Source organism: Miscanthus floridulus, chromosome 10, assembly GCF_019320115.1.
Source record: "Miscanthus floridulus cultivar M001 chromosome 10, ASM1932011v1, whole genome shotgun sequence".
Taxonomy (NCBI): domain Eukaryota; kingdom Viridiplantae; phylum Streptophyta; class Magnoliopsida; order Poales; family Poaceae; genus Miscanthus; species Miscanthus floridulus.
In genome coordinates this window covers 70,878,258-70,897,028 of record NC_089589.1, presented here as the reverse complement: position 1 = coordinate 70,897,028, position 18,771 = coordinate 70,878,258, and the positions used below count along the sequence as shown (strand labels likewise).

Genomic DNA, 18,771 nt, shown 5'->3' with positions numbered 1-18,771 from the left:
ATCACATCGCATCCACAGTGGACTAGCTCTTCCCTTCTAGGCTTCTACAGCCCGACTCCTCTATAAACCTCGCCATGGCTTTCATGGTCACTCCCCGTAGAAGGCCTTCTCGAAGGTCTGCAGGTACTCAGGCTCGAGCGCGAAGAGAACGTTGATGGGGTCGTCCTTGTCGTAGCCCTGCGTGACGTATAGGCCGTGCCGCTGCCGAACATCTGCGCGGGCGCCACGAACCCGGGCCGGCCCCACCCGAAGTCGGCGTCGTGGATGGGCATGCCCAGCCAGCTGACCACCCACAGGTCGGACTCCGGCATGAACTGCCCGCGCGCCGCCTGGTTGCCCTTCTCTGACTCCAGCTCCAGGTAGTCGACAACGGAGCGCACGAAGGCGTCGTCGACGCGGGACACCGCGCGCTTGATCCGGTCCGCCACGAACCCGAGCGGCTGCGACAGCACGTCGCCCACCTTCACGGTCACCAGGTCCCGCACGATCGCGTTGCCGAAGTAGGTGGTGGGGAGAGGCGGCCGGAGGCGCTGCCGGATGTTGGCGGGCACGCGGAGCCGCGTCTCGCCGTCGGCCGGGAGGGCACGGGCCACGCACATGGCGCGCCACAGGTGCGCCGTCACCGTGCAGTACGTGGACGCCCCCGGCGCGCACCGGGACCGGATGTCGGCCAGGAGCTTGGGCGGGACGGTGTAGACGCGCGTCACGAAGGGCCACGGGGACCCGTTCAGGTACGCCGGCGAGTAGACCGGGTGCTCGAAGGGCACGTGCGGCGGGGAGCGCGCGTAGGAGGGTCCGGTCGTGGAACGGCGACCAAGAGGGGGACTCCCCGCGCGCCAATGCCGTCCACATCCGGATGAACTGGATCGCGCCGGCGCCGTCCATCGTGACGTGGTGCATGCCCGTGCCCACGGCCACGCCGCCGCACAGGAAGGTCACCTGCAAAGATCAGTTTTTTTTTTCCTGGTTACACTTGCTTGGAGTGCGGCGTCTTAACAGCGGTTGGCTGTCACGATCACCCACCGTCAAAGTGACCCCATACATGTACCAGTGCGTACACTGCGTGAGTAGTACTGATAACTGCATACTAGCTGACAGTTCGTTGCACCGACCGGCGGGCAAGTTATTGACCCCGAGCCGTCCTTTGTCCTGAGCAGCAGTGGCCTGCTAGTCCTAGGAGAAGACCGTGGGAAGGGTACAGGGGCGAAAACTGCTGCCCATCCGTGTGTTCTGGGACGAGCCAAGCCCTATCGATCGTCGGTTGGATGTTCAGCCAACTGCTCTTCCCAGTAGTGATAAAAAAAAAACTGCTCTTCCCAGTAACCTACGAAACGGCCTAAACAAAAGTCAACTGCGACGAAGTCCATTCCGTAGGCGTAACGTGCCTGCTGCTGCTGGTTCGAGGTGGCTAACACGAGGGGGCGCCAAGAGGCTAGGTCCTGGGAGTGGCATAGAAAAAACACAAAGTTTTCAGTCATTCTCTTACTCCCCAGTAGCATTCAAGTCTTTTTTCACCTCCGTTACCCACCGTTAGTAGCTACAATGGACGGAATGGCTTGGACGAAAGAAGTTTCCAAACCCAAGGATGGCAGTGATGGACCCAACTTTGTAGGGGCATTGACGATTAGGCCATCTTTTTTAATGGCACTGGCGTAAAAGGCCCAAATTATAGCTACATCCGTGACTCCATGGTGCTTCCTGTGCAAGCATGAGCATGTGAAAAAATCATGTGCCTGTTTCATCATTGTTTTTGTTAACTACATACAGTGCATGAGCAATAGTTAGCATCAACAGTAAAAAAATCCTATCATATTTAGCTTTAATAGTATAGATCGTTCTACTTTTCAAGCATGCTCAAGTTCAAGTATCAAACATGCTGCCCTTCGCAATATTCTCTCGCCTACATGGTGTGTCGGTTGTAGAGTTCAGGAGGAGCAGACCTTTCCAGTGTTCTCTACCATCGCTGTGTCTCTGCTGGATTGTTTGAGCTATCTCTCTTGCCTCCCGGCTTCACCTTTTGCCATATGCTTCTTTTTGCAGGCTATTCAGTTAAGATGACAAAGTTTTTGTTTTTCTTCTGTTGTACCGTACCTCTAATGATTATTGGAAAAGACTCAATATCTTTGACAAGACTTACAATTGCTAATTTGGACTAAAGGTACATACTATATCCACGCATTTAGCTCAGAAATTTCTTTCTTATATGTTGCTTTGTGCTTCAAATTCACTACAGATATGAGTGCTCTGTGCATGTGAAAGCTATGTTTTTTTTTCTGATGGGCCATATAACGATGTCAGACTGCCAAATGACAATTGTCCTGGTGATGAAAATCTTTGTTGGTGTAAAGCGTGTGATGAAGATTACGTCTCATGTTACTTGGGAATATAGGTTCTTGATCTTGAAAGTCCCAGGGCATATTCACGGAACTATATGTATTGCTAATCTATTTATTTAGCATGTGTTTGTATGTACTGCTGATTTATTTATTTATCATATAACGTCCCCCCCCCCCCCCCCCCCCCCCCCTAGGTTCTGTCAAATGCTCTTTAACTGAGATAGACATAGATAGGGCATTCTTTATTAAAATTAAAGGGTACTATTCTCAGTGATGTCAAAAAGGGTCAGATTGGTAATCATGCATTTTTCTTCTTTGTTGTGCTCTTCTGAGGTTTCTGGGTTAAGGGAACATCCTTCCATGTGTTGATGCTTCATGGATTCAACTGCCAATCTAAGCGTTTTGATGAAAAAAAAAACAAAGGTAAAAACAATAAACTTCAATTAGAAAATCACCTCTATTGGTGATTGATTCTTTCGTATTGGACCAATAGAAATTACTCTTGTGGTATATCATGGCTCCTTATCCTATACTGCAGTTTTTCCATGCCTTTATTTTATTAAATAAAAACAATGGCTACAAGTTGGTAAATCAATGTTCTAACAAGCCTTCAAAATTGTATGTAGTCACTCCTTTACCTATATCTGTTTGCTGCCACTCCTTTCTACTTGTACTAACTATAAGGTCTTCTTCGCTTTTGCATGAGGATCTTCAGGACATTGAAGAGATTCTACACTCTGCCATTGTGCCAATGATACTTCACAAACCTCTCTTAACAAAAGGTAAAAAGAAGAATTTGAGAAGCATCTGAAGGTTCCATGAAACCAGTTGACTATAATTGACATTTTTACTACATTTGTTTAGGCCCAAACATTTGAGAGGGCATTGAAATGAATCTTCAAAGGCACTTGATCGAAACTTCTGAGTCAGTGCATGTATCGTGATCCGGTAAACTTCCACCAATAGTTTATATAGAGGATCCATGTTTGAATATAATGAATAAGTGTGTCTTTTTCCAGAAAGAATGAGTGGACTATTTTTAGTTATTGATCCCAATGTTGTGTATAGTTTTTGAACATATGTTAGTTTAATGTGATCCAGTGGCATTTCTGCAGTTGTGCCATCATGGACCTAATACTGCTTATGGGTATATGATTTTGTTCGCTGGTTCATATACTTAACGCAAAAATGAAATACTTAGTCTTCAATGATGTGAGGTATTTTTACCGTGTTCTCATGAAAATTGTTCCATGCACCAACACCTGTATTTTTCTTACCTTAAATATATGGGCCATGCAAACACCTTGAGCAATGAATCATTAACACGCAAAGCCGGAGCAGGCGCAGCGGAGCGCACCCACTGTGCTAGTATGACTCAAAGGCAGATGCTCACCCTATTAATATGTTTCGCCCATCTAAGTAAAATTGTTATTGCAGTAGTGAATGAGAACAACACCAGCTTCATATACGGATCTAGAAGGAAATGGAGGATAGGGGCGATATGGAGGGGTCTGGTACCAGGTGAATCTAGTATCCATGGTGTGAGGGAGCACAAAAAAAGTCAATGAGGTGCTGCAAAGGGACGGTGGCAATTGCAGAGGAGACGACAAGAGATGGGATGGAATGGAATGGTTTTGTGAACTTTAGCCAATTAGCTCAAAAATCTATCAGAGGCCAACAAGTCGATCCATGGAAATGTCTATATTTGCATCTAAATTTGGTTATTCCTATCTATTCTAGGAAAACCAGCTTGCCATCGCAATTTTTTCATTGAGTCGTCGTAATGCATATATAGAACATCAAATTTGGAGTCTGGATGAAAGAATTACGGCTTCGGTAAGTTTCACGCATGTAGAAACCAGTCATGCCATTTCAAAAACCCGCTATGCTTGTTTTGATAGCCTAAAACTGAGTTGTAGTTGTGTTTTCTCATGGATTTGCTTGTAAGAGTTTCAACTCCTGACGAGATAAGTTCATCCCACCCTATAAATATAAAAGGCCATGACCGATTGAGGGCACCAAAATACATATACCCAGCCTGTTTGGCTGGTGCTGATACGATCGTATACGATCGTGGATTATTACTGCTGGCTGGTTTGGTCTGAGAGAAAAATACTGTTCTGGCTGAAAATTTACGATCGTTTACGACCAAGCGAACAGGCTGATCATTTTTTTGTCTCTGTTTTTCATTTTTCCCTTATCTCTTCCAAATCATAATGTGTTGAACTTCTTGCGTTTCTAAGGTGTCTAAGAACGTCCTAGCTGGCCTGACGTCACTAAGTGTAGCCTAAGGCTTGCTTGCTCCGACAAGATCCCTTCTGAGCTAGGTTGAAAGCTGTCAGAACCATCCAATCCAGATTCGGGATCAGAACCAGCTATATGTAGGGGCGGATCCAGCGTAGGGGCTCAAACCCCCCTACACGCTGGCGGTGGAGCTTCGTAGATTTTTTTTTTAACACAGAGGGAGGAGAGAGAAGGGAAGATGGAGGAAAAAGGAGAGGAGCAATAAGAGGGAGCTGGAGGAAGAACGGAGATAAAACCCACCTAACGTCCATCCCTGTGTTCGTCACTGGCTATAGTTTTCACAGAGGCGCTGCAAGGAGATCCTTACACGTGCACATGGACGTGCTTGTGTGACGCCGTGACGGCATGTTCCAGTCTCAACAGCCAAGAATATATATTACATTTAATTCATGCGCCACGACAGACAGGACTTGGCCTAGAAAGTGCTTTATTTCGGCTTGATTTGCAGGTTCTAAACAGACTGTAATAAAAGATACATATCAGAAGAACTATAAGTTAATTCATAAATTTATTTTCAAGAAAGAGATGATCTCCTTTCAACTTCTTGTTTCCATGATGCACTCCATCAGCGAAGACAGCGCTATATGCTCTTCTAGACTACTATCACCTGGTTCGCAAAACATGACTTATATCTGTTAGCTTATCAGACAAGGATACAACATTGCAGTTTATAAACTGTCAGGCGATAGAAAGATTTTGACCTGATGATGTGGTGGTGGAATTAGATCCCATGCATCTTTAAAACCCGTAATTTTTATTACACTGTATTTAGCCTTTTCAGCACTTGTAAGTACTGAGGCAATGCAAGCCATGTTGCTGCCTGGGACCTTTCTCACCTCCACACAACTACTATACAGGGATGGAGTATAAAGGGGTGTTGAATTCAATGGATCACACTCGCGCGGGATTGCTCTTTTCTGAAAGTCATTACATGGAAAAGGAAATGGAAAACTAATTAATGGGTTGTGAAAAATTAGTGTCCATGCTAGGAGGAGATGTGCAAGGGTTTGTAGCCTAAAAGTTACAAGAGCCTCAGTAGCATCTCAGGTCTTGGGTTCGACTCCCCGTCGGAGCGAAAGTTCCACAGTTTAACGGCGTTTGTGCTTTCGCAGCGAGACGTCTGTGGTGACTTCGTCAATCTTGAGGATTTGACGGCCCAGCCTTCGAAAATACTCATAGGAGTAAGGTTTGCGTGCGTGCATTCATAGAGGTGTGCGTGCGTTGTGGGTGTTTGAGTTGTACTGTGTAATCGCAAAAAAAAAAAAAAAAAAAAAAAAAGCCAGGGGAAAACTGCAACTGCTTCTTTCCCAGCAACATCTTATAGTGCCAGTGGTACTGGGGAAGGAACAACGGCCCAAACTTTGTTCTACTTCGTATTCCAGCATATGTGCACCTATTTATAGGAAGGCACTCAACATGATTTTAAAATTTTAATGACAAGATATGCTAATATTTATAGCGAACGAAGTATATCCTATACATGGAGGGCAAGATATCTTAGCATTTATGTATAATAATATATATAATATAACTAGTGAGTACCTAGCGTTTATTATTATATACTATGTACATCGAAGGTATGGAGCAAGATATGTTAGCATTTATATATGTGCGGGGTAAGATATGTTAGCATTTATTAATGCCGAAAATGGTTTGCTTACTCATCATTCCATCTGGCTGAAATTAATGACTTCTAAGGCCATGTTTCGAACGGCTAAAGTTTAAGGAGCTATTGTAAGAAGTAAGCTTTTATTATAAGAGTGTTCTCAACGTAGAGGAATAATAAATCGCTAGCGATTTGAACTCCCAAAACATTAAAAAAGAAAACATTACAGCCCAGCTGTGAGAGAGATTTTTTTTGAAACCGTGCGAGACTACCTATTTCTCCGTCGCTAGCTCGGTGGTCTGACACCCTTCTAGCCAATAGAAATTCAGGTAGGCTAGCGATTTGGGACCCATTGGGGACGCCCTAATAAGTTCGTTAGTAGAAGAAGCACAAGTCGAAAAGCTTACCATTTGGTAGCCTAGTTTTTGTTCGCTACTTCTCAATGTTACCGCGCATTGATGTGCCGTTGTATTCTGTTGTCAAAGCGGTGGAGGGGGGCACGAGTCAAAAGCATCAACAAGGACACATGAGAATACATAAACACCAACTTCTCTAGCCGAGAAATCGTAGCAAGATGATGAGCCAATCGAATGGTAAAGGTAGACGAGGTTGCTCGGACATTTCAATAAGCGTTCGTGCGTCATCCGTCAGTGACATGGTCGGCTATGTCCGGGAGGTGGCAGTAGTAGGCATGAACTCGGATTCATAACTGATCATTTCCTGAACTAGGTGGCAGCAGCTGTGCTGGAGTGGGAGGGGAGACACGGCTAGGGTGGGGGCGGTAGCTTCCAACGTTGGCGACTCAACAAGCAGGTGGCACAGAGAATCAATGAGTGATGTGTAGCGTGGCAATCCATTGATGCCCATGCCGAGCTGCCCTGACAATCTGTTGTTGCTCGACACTGGATAGCAGATCAATTAGACCTATGCCAAAAAAACCTTCGTACTAGGGTACCCTAGATGAAGATCGATCTCCCTAGCAGTCATGTGGCAGTGGGGACAACAGAAGCTTAGCTTAGCATCAAAACCCCAAACTAGTGATACCATGAACGAGAAATATAATTGTGTATAACGTGTGAATGTATTGCATTGAGCTTCTCTAGAGGTACATATAGAGTATAGAAACTTGGGGAAGGCACCTCTGTAGACAAATATGGTAGTATTAGATTATAACCCTAACTACGAAATATAATCTAACTTTTTCTATATTTATTCCAAGATTTAATCATTATGTGTCATTCAGTGGTAGGTGATGTGTTTGTCGTAGGATTTACTGTCCGACAAGTAGATCAACATTTTGTGCACAGGGGATTAGAGAGGGTAGCACACGGGGCACATATTTATATTGGTTTAGATACAAGTTACCCTACGTCCAGTTGAGAATGCTTTTGTCTGTGCCGTACACTCAGGTTACAGGAGCACTGATGGAGTTTGTCGAGGGTTGTCATACTTTGGGTGATGTATATGTCGATTGAGGCACCTCTACCTCTTGTTATATAGTGGGGGTGGGGGGGGGGGGGGGGGGGGGGGTAGAGGTTACAGATGGAATGTCAATCGATCTACATTGATCTATAGTTCCTAGTTTTTATAAGGAATCTAGTCGGGTCTAAATAGATCATCATGATTTACATAGCTTGTAATCATATCCAGTTGATATCTTGTCCTCCAAGTACTTGATGCACCCAGTCCAGCTTGGGCCGTCTCCTTAGTAGGCTCAACCCATCCTATCCTAGTCAGGTTGTTTTCCTTAGAGCAAGGGTACCCCGGGGGGCCCATATACCAATAGTATTGCTCGAAGGTCTTTATGATGAGTCGATCATCTGCTTGGCCCATCGTTTACTCCAACTAAAGGGGCAGTCTTCAATCCTCGATATATCACTCATCATGAAGACCTACTAAAGATAAGAATGCAGAGGGCGTGGAATCTGATCCGCTTTGTCTTCCTTTACTCTACTATTCCGCCGATGATGCTGGAGTAGTAGATGGATCACCAACCATTTGCTCTACCTACCCTCTCTACTGAAGTCTATAAAAGTCGACCCCGATGGGGAGCAAACCACATCATATCCTTCCTTGAGATTTCATGAATCGGATGAGCTCATCAAGTGTCCACTATGTCTCCTCCTAGAGTTCATAGAATCCTATGTCGATTCAAGGAGAAAGCACTTCGTGAGAGTCTCCCCTGGCAATGTGATGTAGTGATGGTTGCTTAGGTAAGATACTAGAAGAATACCCATAAAGCAGGTAGAGCCTTGGCCAACGGAGACTTGAGGAGTGATATCATGCGCACACGACCACCCAGGTGACCCTTGTGGATTTAGTAATCCCTTGTGACTAACATTCACTACTAGAAATATCCACTTCTATGACGAAAATCTTAATAACGAATCTGAAACCGTCATAGAAGAGCGCTTTTTATGATGAATATTTTTGTTTCATCATAAATCAGTGGTGACGATCCTGCAACCCTCCATTTCTATGATGAAATCAGGCATCTTCACACAAAAACATTATAGAAGAGCGCAAGGTTTCGTCACAGATCACTCGCGCGACTCATCTGTGACGATCGCCTTTAAAACTATGACAAACAGGGCATCGTCATTGAACTAATTACACATCTGTGATGAATAATATTCGATCTATAACGAACGGCTTTGTCATAGATCTCCACACGGTACTTTCTCCATTCGACGTGTACATGTGGGACCTGTAGTTACTCATCTGTGATGCTTGCAATTCGTCATAAAAATCTCCGCTCGATCATATCTCCATGGACGTGTACCTGTGGGACGCTTCTCCAACCGGCGTGTACCTGTGGGACCTGCAATTACTCATTTGTGACGCTTGCAATTCATCATAAAAGTCTCCGCTCAGTCCTTTCTCCATCTGACGTGTAGTTGCGGGACCCTTCAGCATCCGACCTATGGGACCCGACGGCTTACGTGTCATGTGTACCTGTGGGACCGTTCTCCATCTCCATCAGACGTGTGGGACTCGACGGTTTGCGTATCACGTGTACTTGTGGGACCATCCGACCTGTGGGACCCGATGGCTCAGTGTCACGTGTACCTATGGGACCATTCTCCATCTCCATCCAACCTATGGGACCCGACGGCTTGCGTGTCACTTGTACCTTTTGTGCTGTCGGGGTCTAGTAAATTCAAAAAAACCTCAATACCTGGGAGTCGAACCCGGGACCCGAAGGAAGGAATGCACAGTGTTTACCATTGCGCTAGATGCCTAGTTATATTAACATGTCTTTGGAGTCGTTATAGTATTATATTCTCTGTGTGGATGCCCTACATGTTGACCTGTATTGGATATTTCCCCTTCAAGTGGAAACAAATCTGTGCCCGTTAGACTAGCGGCGGCGGTAGAGGATCCTTGATGTGCTGTTGTGGCTCTAGCGTCCTTTTGGAGGCTAGGCGGCGAGGCTTGCCGGTGGAGCGTGGTGGCATTGGCGTCCGTGTCCATTGTGTGTCGTGGCAGAGGTGACAAATCTGATTCGCAGGTCTCCTTTCTCGTCTTTTCCTCTTCGCTTTACTATTTTGGTCCTTGCTTGAACATGAAGTATACAAGAAACATTCTAGCATTGGAGATCCGATTAGGCCAATGATATGGTGATAAAAAGAACTAGGAGGTGGCACTGGTTGGTTTTCTGCTGATGTCTTGGTTTTTTGCATATGTTTAGTTTTGTTACTGTAAATACCTGTGTGCTACTAGGCATGTTAATTATCAAGTGCTTGCTTGATTATACCTATCAGTCGAGACAAACAAACAGGCCCATTGCTTCTGCCTTCAAAACTATTGTAATTGTCGTCCTCTTAATCTTTGTCTGTCTCCTATGGAAGAAGCTCCGAGCTCATGTACTGATTGTAAGTGTGATGGATAGACTTGATTTAGCTGGAATTGTAATGGTTATAGCTCCATTAATGGCTACTCTAGTTTGAGTTATATATATCTATGTGGTGCTACTCTAAATTTGTTTGAGGTCGTACCATGAAAAATGTTAATGGTTGTTAAAGTTGCACTTTGGTATGAGTTGTGGACTTCACTATTGGATCTTTATTGGATTATTTTTTCTCTTCAATGATCTCATTACAGATGAAATGGAGGAGGCCCCCAACAAGAGGAACACACTGGCCAGCCTCACGGATGATACCGTTGTCGAGATCCTCCGCCGCCTCCCCGCCCGCTCTTTGTTCTGCTGCAAATGTGTCTATCGCTCCTAGAAAAAACTCATCTCGGACCCCAACAACCATAAGAAGCTGCCCCAGACTATGGCTGGCTTCTTCTACGACAGTGAGGACGGCAATCGAAACTTCACCAGCGTCGTCCGTGGTGTATGCCCCTGCTCCTTGGAATTCTTGCCCTTCAACATTGAAAATGTAGCTGTCTCAGATTGCTACAACGGCCTCATCCTATGCTAGTGCCTTGGGGCTGATGGATACCGCTATGTCGTCTGCAAGCCAATGACCAAGATGTTTAAAATTATGCCGCCTAGCATCCAAGATGTTGGCCATGCTATTGGTGAGGCTCGCTTGGTGTTCGATCCGATAGCCTCCTCGCACTTCCATGTGATTGAATATGTGGATGTCAACACTGTGTGCGTAGGTGTGGAGATCTACTCATCTCAACCTACAACATGGATCTATAAGGAATCTGAATGGGGCGAGCATACTGTTGTGACATTTTATAGACAACCAAGTGTGTTTATTAACGGTTGTCTACACATTATGGGGCGCTCTGGAGAGTACCCTATGGTACTTGCAGTGGATATGGAGGGAAACACATGGAGGAAAATTGATGGGCCTAGTGTGTTCAACACTCCATGCATCAAGCTTAGGGTCACTTGTGTGTATGTACTGTTGGTGGTCCTAATGATTCCAAGCTTTCAATCTGGATCCTTGAAGACTATGGTACTGATAATTGGACATTGAAACATACAGTCACCGTGCTGTCGGTGTTTGATGACCGGCAACTCATCACGGGGTTACCCGAAATGATGTTCGAAGGGCTTCGGTGTACGTAGAACTCGACAGTAAACACAAAGAGACAAACGATTTATACTGGTTTGGGCCCTCTTGTCGAGTAATAGCCTTTACGTCCAGTCAGCATGTAGCCTTTTGCGTTGCATTGATTGTATGATTGTTAGGGTTACAAGGGGGTGCACCGTACCTCTCTTTATATAGGGGAGATGGTAGGAGCACATATCTAGTCCTAGTCGGTTACAAGAGAAGAGTCCTAGTCCTATTACAGAATCTAACTTTCATAGTAAGCCGACTAAGTCAATCTAGAATAGCTTGAAGTCCATGCCACCTTGTCTCACGTCCTTCAATAGATCATGGGCCATCCTAGGGCCCATCCAAGTAGTACCCTCACGGGGAACCCCTAGGACCCTGGTCCATCAAGCCCCCAAGTGTGTCATGTTTGAACTCGGAAGCCTTCTTGTTCCTCCTGGTCTTGCCGAGTAGAAACAAGCGTAGTCTGAGTGCTTTCATGAGTGAAGCCATGAGGTGCTCTGTAAAGCCTCCGGGTGACGTGCACTTTTCTAAAAAGTGCACTCACTGAGTATAGCCCCGGAGCCTCTTGCTGTTTGCGAAACAAAGAGTTAGAGGGTCTAAAAGAAAAAAAAACATCCATAGAGGATATGTACCCTACAGCCCCCGAGCCTGTGTCCGAGTACATGTACTCGAGATAAGGATCTAAAAAGAATATACTCGAGGATGAGAGTGTCAGTGAAGATTATTGTCCTATCTGCTTGTACAGAAGCAGGTTATATGTGTCGAAGTCACATGCAAAGCTTTAGTATAGTTGGTCCAAAGATGCTTACGATATTCGTGGGAATATGCCATCAAAGGTGGTACCGAGTGTACTATGACTTCACATGTGCTGGGAAAAGGCTGTCTGTACACTGAAAAGGTGTAGTGGGATGCACTGTACCCTTGTAGTGTAGCATATGAACCTATATAGGAGTCAGTAGCTTGTCCGTGTATTCCGCGTGAACCTGGTCCATAGACAACATCGGGGCGCCTATAAAAACCCTCCTGTTGAGCACTTGAATCTCAATTGTAGAAGAAGCAAAGTGGCTCAGAGGTTGAAGTTTGCTAATATGGTGGTGAGCTGAAAGGTCCTTGTGTGGTTGTAGTAATTGAGTGATAACCTAGGTGGACTAATTGTGTTTATATGAGATACACAGGTGATTAGTCCACAGGTATATGTGTGTGAGCAACATATGCCATGAAGGTGAAAATGGATTGGAGATATTGCAAAGCTCACACATGTGATGATGAAGGAGCTCATTGCACATGAGACATGACATTGAGTCATATGATCAAGGTGGAGAAGATCAAGACAAGACTTGGCTTGATGGACCGGTTGCAAGCGTGAAGGGCAAGTCAGAGGCTTTGGAGCGATGGACCGCGTGGTGGTGAAGCTTGAGCAAGACTTGTCGCTGATGGACGAAGGCAACGGTGAAAAGCAAGTGAAGTCAAGATCGATGAACCAATATGATCACGTGATGATATGAAGTGGATCATATCATTGTTGACCATGTTGGTGCATGTGTTGCATCGACATTGGAGAAGATGGAATGGAATGCGCAAGGCAAAGGTATACCCTAGGGCATTTCATTTCACCGGTCATAGGTGTGTAGAGAAGTTGATGATCGGGTTTAGGATAGATGGCCATACTATCAAGAGGGGCAAACTTGTTTGCATATCGGTCATCTAGTGCCACTCGAGTGATCTAACTTTGCATCTTGGTTAGGATAGAGTGGTGTGGCAAGTTGAGTGACTAATCCTTTGGAAAATGTTTGTGAATAGCTAACACACATACACATGGTGGTGCACACTTGGTGGTGTTAGCACATTTGCAAAGGAGAAAAAGTTAGAGTTGTTGTGAATCAACTTAGAGAAGAGAAAAATGTTTTTTGGTGTACTCCGAACTATAGGATGGTCCTTGGATTGGAATACTATTTTGATCCATTGAGATTTGGATCAAGTATGCATGTGGGATGTGTAGCCCTCTGTGTAAGCTTTCCAAAATGTCTATGACCGGACTCTGCGACCTGTGTGTCCGGTCAGCACCTGCGAGTCCGGTCACAGCGTCCGGTTAGTGTTTTTAGCGTGTCCAGAAGCGACTGGACGCTGGGAGAGTCTGGTCACTGAAAAACGTCTCTGGAACTTCTCTGTAAGTGACCGAACTCTACGACCTGCGCGTCCAGTCGTTATGAACTGCGCGTTCGGTCAGTGCGCGTTTTGCCCAGTGAAGGGGTAACGGCTATTTGAGCCCTTGGGGCTATAAAAGGAGTGTGTGGCTAGCCTTGGGCTGCTTGGAGAGCACCGTCACACCTATGTGGCTTGTGTAGGAGTGCTTGGATGCCCTCTAACTCACTTGTGCTTGCAAGAGTGTGAATCGATTGCGAGTGAGTGTGATTCTAGTGCGTTGCGTTGTGAGATTGCATCGAGTGGCACTAGGTGATCGAGTTGCAAGCCGGTGGTGCTTGTTACTCTTGGAGTTTGCCACCTCCTAGATGGCTTGGTGGTGGTCTCCGTCGAAGCCCGCAAGAAGCTTGTGCGGTGCTCCGGAGAAGAGCTTTGTGAGGGGCATTGTGCTCGCCCCGCGGGAGCCGCGAAGAGCAACTGTAGTTGAGCATGTCATTGAGCTACCCTCACTTTCGGGGTAGGTTCTTGCGGTGCCCGACGTGTGGGCTTGCCGGGTGATGCCAATTAGCCGCCAAACCACCAAGTGAGCGGTCGACACAACGGGGACGTAGCGTGTTGGCAAGCACGTGAAGCTTGGGAGAAAATCACCGTGTCAACCTTGTTCTTCCCGTTGGTTTGCAATCCCCTTACACAAGCTTGTGATTACTTTTATATACATTGTGCTTGTGTAGTTGCTCTTGTAATTAGTTAGCTTCTATAGCTCACTAGTTACCTTCTTGCTTGTGTAGCATAGAAGTAGCTCCCTTGCGTGGCTAATTTGGTTTGTGTAACCTTGTTAGTCAGTTTGCTTAGTTTATGTAGCTAAGTATTTGCACTCTCTAATTTGGCATTGGTTGCCTTGTTATTGAGCATTGCTAATGGGCTTAGTTGGCTTTGTGCTTTTGCTTACTAGCATGTGTAGGAGCTCCCTCATTGCTTGAAATACTAGTGGCATAGGTTTGTGTGACCTTGCTCCTAGAATTGGTTAGGTGAGCTCTAGTTAGCCTGGCACCTTTGTTGCTTAATTAGGATCTTTGCAAGGTGCTAGAGAACATAGATAGAGGGGTGTAGTCTTGGCTAGACCGATAGTTTTAATTCTGCACGTGTTTCGGTTAGCCGACGCGATTAAATTTTAGAAATAACTATTCATGCCCCCTCTAGTCGCCGTCTCGACCTTACAAGTGGTGTCAGAGCTAGGTCTCTTATTTGTGGTCTTTACTGACCCAAGAGGATGGCGAACTTTGGGCTAGACGTTGTTTGTGACACACACATTTTTGATGGCACACACTTTGTACGGTGGAAACGTCATATGCTTGATCATTTCTGTGATTTGGGTCCCAAGGCATGGTGGATCATTGTTGTTGGTTTTTCTCGTGATGCTTTGGATAAGGACAACCTCACCCAAGCACAAGAGGATTGCTTACAACTTAATCATCATGCTCTTTATTATCTAACGTGTGCTTTACATGATGATGTTTTTAGTCATGTGTGGGACTTGGAAAGTGCTCATGATATGTGGATGGCACTCCAAGCCTTCTATGGTGACTCCTCCACAAGTGATGATGGGAAATTCAAGAAGGAGGATGATCACAAGGTGGAGGCACATGAGTGTGTTGAGCATAACCACAATTTGGTGATTGTGGAAGATTGCTCCACCTCATGGTCAAGTGATATTGATGATGATAGATCCACTACAAGTTCACTTGACAAGGTTGATGATGACGCCACAAGTGTTGCACATGAAGATTCTACCTCAAGCACACTTGGTGGTGATCTTGATGATGATGGTTCATGCATGGGCCATGATTGTGATGCTACTACAAGCTCTTCTACATCACCACATTGCTTCATGTCACAAGGTGACACCAAGGTATCAAATGATAATGTGGTTGATCATGTTGATTCATATGATGAGCTTGTGAGTAGACTTGCTAGCATGACCATATCTTTAGAAAATGAGAAAGCAAAAACAATCAAATTGGAAAATGAAAACTCATTTCTAAAGAACTCTTGTGAAGAACATAAGAAATTACTTGATGCTTTTAAATCTTCACATGATGAGCTAAAATTGAATTATGAGACACTACTTGCATCTCATGATGAATTATTAGAACAACATGCTTCTCTCATTAAAGTGTTTATAAAGAAACTTCAAAATAATGAGAGCTCATCACATGGATCAAATGATAAATTGCAAAATGTTGCTAACCCTTGTGATGTAGGCAAGAAGCATGTATCCACCTCTTGTGATGATTTATTAGATATGTCATGCTCTTCATATATAGATGCTTGTTCTACTTCTATGTCTTGTGAGACTAACATTTTGAAGGAGAACATTGAGCTCAAAAGTGAAGTGAAGAAATTGAGCAACAAATTAGAGAGGTGCTACAACTCTCATGTCACCTTTGAGCACATGTTGAAGACTCAAAGAAGCTATGGTGACAAGTGTGGTCTTGTCTTCAAGAAGAAGAAGACAAAGGGTGAAAGAAAGAGAGAAAGAAAGATAAAGAAGCTACAACAAAGAAAGCTCTCTCACACCATGTGCTACCGATGTTATGAAGCGGGACACCTTGCAAATGGTTGCCCTAACGTTGAGAAGCTCAAGAAGATAAAAGAAGAAGAGAGGCTCAACCATGTGAAGTGCTTCAAGTGCCGCACTTGGGGTCATCTTACCTCAATGTGCCCAACCAAGCAATTGGTAAAGCAACTAGAAGAGCCTCAACCAAAGCCACAAGTTGAGCAAGAGAAGATACCCCAAGAGCAAATCAAGATCAACCATAAAGATGGTAGTGACTTGATAAAGAAGAAGAAGAAGAAGAAAACAAGAAGGGGTGGAAAGGCAAGGCATCCAATGCAAACTCAAGATGCCAAGATGATGAGCAAGAATGAAGATGAGAAGAAAAATTATGCTCACATCGTGTGCTTCAAGTGTGGAAATACGGGACACTTTGCCTCTAAGTGTCCTACCAAGCTTGAGAAGAAGGCTCAAGCAATCCATGAGAGGCAAGGCAATGGAAAGCACTACATGAGTAAGGAAGAGAAGGCTCAATCAAAGAGGAAGTGCTACTCATGCCGGGAAAGGGGACACATGACACATTCATGTCCCCTAGATAACAATTCTAAGCCTATTTCAATTGTTGATAATAATGTTCTTAGAAAGGATGGTAATGGTACCTCTATGGTTGCTATTGCAAAACATCCCGCTACTCATACTAAGGCTTTGCCTAAGTATGTCACTCCTAACTTGAGAGGACCCAAAATTATTTGGGTACCATCAAAAAGTGGATGATTGATTGTAGGTACCATTGGCATTGGAGACTTGATTCAATTGACTTCATATTGATCATCATATGTTGAGTCAAGTTATGAAGACTAGTGCACATCCAAATCCAATGCCATGATAATTGAGTGAAGTCCAAATGTGCTATCAACATACAAGTGTCATATTCAAGTTGTTGATGATTCATTGGATATATTAGAAGGCTTGCAAATATTTGAGTTGAATCTTGCTAGTTGGATGATCATAAGCTAACCAAGGTATATCTCTTGTTGATCATTTCATTTGGGTGCATATGAGTTGATTGAATTGGATAAATATGCAATGTTGCTTGCTATAAGATGTTTGAATGGATAAATTGATTAGTAATCAAGTTTGGATTGATTTGTGTTGGATAAGTTCATATGATGACATATAGTAAGTGGATTGAATGGATTTATGTCTTGTGAAAGTATTCAAACAAGTTGATTTCAAGTTTGATTCACATTTGATGAAGTATAGCTCAAGATATTGAAATCTGTCCTATATTGAAAAATTGAGCTAGTTGTGATCTTAGCCATGTTTGAGTAATCAAAACTTATTGGATTGGCATAAAAATTAGTGTACATGCTCTACACTTATGGTATAAGATGCTGTACAATTTCCATGAGAATTGGATAAGAAATGCTTCGGTTTTGGAGTGGATCTTGTCAGCTATAGTACAACAATTTTCAGCATGTAGTAGTGGTGGAAGAATTGAAATCTGGTAGCAATCTAGAAGTCAAATGAAGCTCAAATTTTTACAGCTGCTATATAACTTAGTAAATCACATCTACACCAAAGTTCGTGGTATTTAGATTTGTACTTTGGGAGATATTCATTTTTCTTTGAAGAGTACAGAATCTGCCAGAAAAGTGACAATTATTGGATTTATTTGGAGTCACTTTGATTAATAGGTCCTCAAGTTGGAAACATGTTTATAAGTAATTGAGGCACCTAAGTTTGGTTTTGAGATGATCTAAAAGAATGAACAAGCAAAGAGTACAAGGACATTTGATTGTGGAGTGTACTTTGCAGACTTTTGGTACTCAAGATGAAGATCAAGATCAAACTCAAGTTGAAGATGAAGTTTAAGTTCTAGATATGATTGGAGATCATTTGGTAGAAAGAAAAGGACTTAAACAAGTAGAAAGAAAATGACTTAAAGAAGGAATCAAGGTTACTCATGAAGTTAAGTCCTTTACTTGGATCAATCAATCAAGCTATTTCAAGTGAGTATCAAGAATGATTCTTTGGAGAGAGGTCACTTCTCCCTAGTGTAGGGGCTTGCCGCCTATGTATAGGTAAACCAAGTATGGTACTTGGAAGGCTAACATGGAAGTGGTGATCCAAGGGGCATTTGAGATGCTTAGTTGAAGCAATCAAAAGGATTGATCAAGAAAAGCAAGCAACACCCAAAAAGAGAGCTAAATCATGATATTTCAAGTGGTATTCTCACGTTGATGCTCTCATGCAAGCATTGATCAAAAGATGAAGCAAGCCAACCACAACAAGAAAGTGCACTTGATCATAAGTAGTATTCATCTCATATGGGTGAAGAATGGAATTCAAAATGGTATCTATTGGTCTTCACCAAGCTTAAAATTGGACTTCATATTGCTATTGGAGTAATGAATTGGAATCTATGTGACTATCCTCTACTCCAACATAGCAAAGGTATCATTGTAATGTGCATGATCATTTCATCCCTTACTTGTATGTGATTAGTGAATATAGTAAATACTTCATAGGATCATGCATAACAAATGAAAGTTTTAAATTCATAAGCCTACCACTACTGCTTGAATGATTAATTGATCTAGTGGTTAGTATATAAATTCATTCATGAGCTAGTGAACCCAAGTACTTGATTTAATTTGGATTGCTAAACAAGTGACAAGTACAACATTGGCAAGATAACCCTTGCAAGAGGTGTGAAGAAGCTTGTCATTGGTTCAAATTGGACTTGAAAGCTTAGGCAAATCAATTTAGTTCAAGTCAACCATAGAAGCTCATGATAGTGAT

The 18,771-nt window shown here is 43.8% G+C and overlaps 1 long non-coding RNA gene and 1 pseudogene across 1 annotated transcript; one reads left to right on the top strand and one right to left on the bottom strand.

The window, feature by feature from the left end:
• Nucleotides 1-1,961, bottom strand: LOC136488826 (putrescine hydroxycinnamoyltransferase 1-like; annotated as a pseudogene).
• An 83-nt stretch (nt 1,962-2,044) lies between these two features.
• Nucleotides 2,045-3,453, top strand: LOC136485861 (uncharacterized). The gene is made up of 4 exons (XR_010766589.1): nt 2,045-2,158; nt 2,670-2,759; nt 3,052-3,118; nt 3,201-3,453. It is a non-coding gene; the product is annotated as an uncharacterized lncRNA (long non-coding RNA).
• Nucleotides 3,454-18,771: the final 15,318 nt, after the last annotated feature.